Genomic DNA, 5,840 nt, shown 5'->3' on the forward strand with positions numbered 1-5,840 from the left:
TTAAATAGGAGTTTAAAGCTGTTTCTAGGTGATTATTGCTAATACATATACACATTCTTGACTTTGCATGTTTGTCTTGCATATTAAAAGGAAGAACTCTGATAGTGCTATTGTTTTATCTATGGATTCATTATTATTTATCCAGTCAATGGGGATTTAAATAAATCAAAAGAAAATGCAAAGGGGAGCTTCTGAAGCAGGAGAGCTTTAATCTGCGTGATGGTTTGTATATGCTCAGCTGAGGGAGTAGCACTATTATAAGATGTGGCCCTGTTGGAGTGTAAGACTCTGACAAGCCTTAGCTACCAGGGATCCCAGAGTGAACAATGTAAAGATGGGGATTGTTGCAAAAGCAAGATGAATTTATTACTCCAGTACATCTGAAGGAGAGACAGCGACCCTGGGCATCACGTTCAGCCAGGTTTGTTTTGTTTTGTTTTGCTTTGTTTTGTTTTATTTTGTTTTGTTTTGTTTTTCTTTTTTTATTTTTTTTTTTATTTTTTTTTTATTTTTTTTTTGTTTTTGTTTTTTTTTGTTTGTTTGTTTTGTTTTTCAAGACACAGTTTTGATTTTTTGTTTGTTTGTTTTGGTTTTGGTTTTCGAGACAGGGTTTCTCTGTGTAGCCCTAGCTGTCCTGGAACTTACTTTGTAGACCAGGCTGGCCTCGAACTCAGAAATCTGCCTGCCTCTGCTTCCCAAGTGCTAGGATTAAAGGTGTGTGCCACCAACGCCCAGCTCGTTCAGCCAGTTTTATAGTTTTTAGTGTCAGAATAGAGCAACAGCAACTAGGCACAAAATTGGTGGAACAGTGCAACCTTAAAACTGATTGGTACTCAGAGAATCAGGTAGTAACAGAGTCCCTTGTCTGTGGGTGGCCAATGGTCAGGCTGCCCGTCTACATGCTCTGGGCTTCCCTTATCAGCAGGTGGCACATGGTGAGTCTCCCCTGTGGTCTTTCTGAGGAATGTAATCAACCTTTCCCTTCTGAAGGGGTGTGATGCCTGTGAGCTTCATGACCTTTGTCTTCCAGGAAGGGAGGGGTGCCTGGTGGAATGTTCCAAAGGTCCTGAGCTGACCTTTTCACAAGTCGGTGTGTCACTGTGGGTGTGAGCTTTAAGACCCTTATCCTAGCTGCCTGGGAGCCACTATTCTGCTAGCAGCCTTCAGATGAAGATGTAGAACTCTCAGCTCCTCCTGCACCATGCCTGCCTGGATACTGCCATGCTGCAGCCTTGATGATAATGGACTAAACCTCTGAACCTGTAAGGCAGCCCCAATTACAGGTTGCTCTTTATAAAAGTTGCCTTGGTCATGGTATCACAGTAGTAAAACCTTAACTAAGACAATCTGGGCTATTAAGTTTTTCCTATTTTTATTCAAATCAATACAGCATCTCAATTTCTGGGCCAGCTCCATTGTCCTGCCTAGCTCTCTGGCCTTCAAGTTCAAATGGGAACATATATAATTAGTTTTCTTGTATTTTCAGATTGCTAGCAGAGACATAGGCTGTTTGTCTCTAGGATCCCCTCTTTTCCACTAGGCACTTACAGCTCTTCAGTGGATCCTGTTCATTGGTCCAGCAGGCAAGTTTAAATAGTTCATGTAAAAGAGCACAACTTTGCAGTTTTGGAAGGAATGATACACCACCTTTCATACCTACAACCACTATTAAGAACAGTAACTTAACCATGACAAAGCAGTACAACATGAGACAATAAAAAATAGAAAATTTAGATTTTGGTGAATAGTATGAGCTGTACTATCTGTAAGGCTGGGTGATACTGTTTTTGATTGTATAGGTACAAATAGACAAACTCAAAATATTGGGATATATGTTGAACTGTCTAGGTTTGCAAATTGATTTCACATGTGACACTTGCTAGAATTATTTCTGATCATATGTAAAATGTGCAATATATAATTATGCTAAGTAGGAGAAAGCAAGTCAAAGCATTAGTAACAGTTCAACTTATTGGGATAGAATATTTATCAGCTTATTTTATCTTGAATAACATTTTAAATTTATGTTTCTTTTTCTACTGGAGCTATGTAGGGGACTGTAAAGATACAGAAGTTAGTATGAATTAGAGACTCACTCAGCAAACTCCTATATTAACTCAACTTTTAATATAAGAAAGAAGATAAAAGGTATAGTTAAAACAAAATAGAAATCTTATTTGGAAACTATTTTGCTTCATTTCTACTAAATATACTCAAAATAGAAATGCTTAATTTTAAAATAAAAATAAAACCCCGTTTGAACTAATTATAAGGATTCTTATCCATTTGGAAACTTACTGTGACGTAACAGGAAAATTTAAATTTACTTTTAAAGTTTCCACTTATTATTATTATATTTATATATGATGAGCATGTGTCCGGGTGCACATGTGCCACAAAGCATACTGTGGCTGTCAGGATACTCTTGTCCCTTTCCATCTTCACTTCTCCTGATCTAACTCATGTCATAATGCTTGCACAGAAATTGCCTTTAGCCACTGCTGAGCCATTTTATTAGTCTGTTATTCATAATATTAAGTGAGTATGGGGAATCAGTTTGAAAATAATAAGCACATCACAGTATCTTGCTCAGCTTTACTATGAGCTTGGTGTGGCACAGTATTTGTTCCTAGAAAAGTAACAGAAATGTCAGGAATTCAAGGGAAAGTACATAAACATATTAATGAATGCAATTGGTGCTGGCACAACTGGTTGTTATCGTGTAGAAGAATGCGAATCGATCCATACTTATCTCCTTGTACTAAGGTCAAATCTAAGTGGATCAAGGAACTTCACATAAAACCAGAGACACTGAAACTTATAGAGGAGAAAGTGGGGAAAAGCCTTGAAGATATGGGCACAGGGGAAAAATTCCTGAACAGAACAGCAATGGCTTGTGCTGTAAGATCGAGAATCGACAAATGGGACCTAATGAAACTCCAAAGTTTCTGCAAGGCAAAAGACACCGTCAATAAGACAAAAAGACCACCAACAGATTGGGAAAGGATCTTTACCTATCCTAAATCAGATAGGGGACTAATATCCAACATATATAAAGAACTCAAGAAGGTGGACTTCAGAAAATCAAATAACCCCATTAAAAAATGGGGCTCAGAACTGAACAAAGAATTCTCACCCGAGGAATACCGAATGGCAGAGAAGCACTTGAAAAAATGTTCAACATCCTTAATCATCAGGGAAATGCAAATCAAAACAACCCTGAGATTCCACCTCACACCAGTCAGAATGGCTAAGATCAAAAATTCAGGTGACAGCAGATGCTGGCGAGGATGTGGAGAAAGAGGAACACTCCTCCATTGTTGGTGGGAGTGCAGGCTTGTACAACCACTCTGAAAATCAGTCTGGCGGTTCCTCAGAAAACTGGACATAGTACTACCGGAGGATCCAGCAATACCTCTCCTGGGCATATATCCAGAAGATGCCCCAACAGGTAAGAAGGACACATGCTCCACTATGTTCATAGCAGCCTTATTTATAATAGCCAGAAGCTGGAAAGAACCTAGATGCCCCTCAACAGAGGAATGGATACAGAAAATGTGGTACATCTACACAATGGAGTACTACTCAGCTATTAAAAAGAATGAATTTATGAAATTCCTAGCCAAATGGATGGACCTGGAGGGCATCATCCTGAGTGAGGTAACACATTCACAAAGAAACTCACACAATATGTATTCACTGATAAGTGGATATTAGCCCCAAACCTAGGATACCCAAGATATAAGATATAATTTGCTAAACACATGAAACTCAAGGAGAATGAAGACTGAAGTGTGGACACTATGCCCCTCCTTAGATTTGGGAACAAAACACCCATGGAAGGAGTTACAGAGACGGAGTTTGGAGCTGAGATGAAAGGATGGACCATGTAGAGACTGCCATAGCCAGGGATCCACCCCATAATCAGCATCCAAACGCTGACACCATTGCATACACTAGCAAGATTTTATTGAAAGGACGCAGATGTAGCTGTCTCTTGTGAGACTATGCTGGGGCCCAGCAAACACAGAAGTGGATGCTCACAGTCAGCTAATGGATGGATCATAGGGCTCCCAATGGAGGAGCTAGAGAAAGTAGCCAAGGAGCTAAAGGGATCTGCAACCCTATAGGTGGAACAACATTATGAGCTAACCAGTACCCCGGAGCTCTTGACTCTAGCTGCATATATATCAAAAGATGGCCTAGTCGGCCATCACTGGAAAGAGAGGCCCATTGGACTTGCAAACTTTATATGCCCCAGTACAGGGGAATACCAGGGCCAAAAAGGGGGAGTGGGTGGGCAGGGGAGTGGGGGTGGGTGGATATGGGGGACTTTTGGTATAGCATTGGAAATGTAAATGAGTTAAATACCTAATAAAAAATGGAAAAAAAAAAACAAAAAAAAACAAAAAAAAAATTGCATTTTGAGCTGTCTGCATATATTTAGTTCCCTAATATTTGAATGCTTTTTTTTTCTAATTTAGGTGATTAGGTAATCTAATTATCACTACTAACCCAAGGTCCATTCATCCAAACATTTCTCAAGTTTAAATATAGAGAATATTCTTTTAAATAGTGAGAATGAACTCTCATGTGGATACCATCAATACATAAAGCTGATTAAAACTTTAACTGAAAAGAAAGATTACTTGTTGCTGGCAAATTGAGGTGCATGCTTGGTATGTAAATCCTGTACTCACAGATTCTACTCAGTTTTCTTTCTTTCCTCTTTTTGCTTATTTTGTTTTGTTAGTTTCATTTTATTGAAAATAGTTTTTTTTCCTGATAAAACATATCTTGATTACAATTTCCCCTCCTTCTGCTCCTCCTAGGTCCTCCCCCACTTCCTTTCCACTCCAGATCCACTCCCATTTTTTTCTCTCATTAGAAAAGCACAGGCTTCCAAGAAATACCAACCAAACGTCAAATTAAAAATAAGATGAAATGAAATCATCACATAGAGGCTGGACAGGGGAACTCAACAGAAAAGAAGAGCCTCAAGAGTAGGCACAAGAATCAGACACCCAGTCATTCCCACACTTGGGAGTCCCATAAAAATACTAAGCTGAAAGCTACAACATAGACACAGAGGATGCAATGCAGATCCCTGTACATGCTTCTTCTGTCTTTGTGCATTCATATGGGCCTTACTCAGTTGATTCAGAAGGCTTCTCTCTCCTGGTGCCCTCTATTCCCTCTGAATCTTATAGGCAATCAGCATCCTCTTTCCAGTGTTTCCTGAACTCTAAGGGGAGGGATTTGATGGAGGCATCCCTTTTAGAGGTGTGTTTTTCAAGGATGTTTTATTTCTGCATTCTTTCTAGCTGTGGGTTCCTGTATCTATTCCTGTCTGCTGCAGGAGGAAGCTTCTCATTCTTTTCTTGGACTTTCTTTCCCTATTAACTTCTAGAAGTTGTTCATATATATCTGATATTGCATTTTTCCTCCTGTGTGCAAAAAATAGATCCCACCTTGTCATTCTGTTTTAAGCAATGTCATCTGTCATACAGAAACTTTGAATACATTCTTGGATAATTGTTATAAAATTTAACATTGTTGCTTTTCCCATTCAGATACTGAAATAATGAATACATTTTTTGTGAAATATTATAACAAATACTGGTTCATCTAGGACCACTTTTAGTATAATTATAAAATATATATATTTAAACTTACAATAAATAAATACACCAATGTTTTATAGGATGTTCCTTTTCTTTCAATTTTAAATGGATTTACAAGACTGAAAAATTCACTATCAAACAAAATATGTAGGGTTCTAGTCAAATGTGATATATATGTATATACTTCTGTTGCATGCTGAGAAGTAATATTTTTGA

Source organism: Mus musculus, chromosome 10 (assembly GCF_000001635.26).
Source record: "Mus musculus strain C57BL/6J chromosome 10, GRCm38.p6 C57BL/6J".
Lineage (NCBI taxonomy): Eukaryota > Metazoa > Chordata > Mammalia > Rodentia > Muridae > Mus > Mus musculus.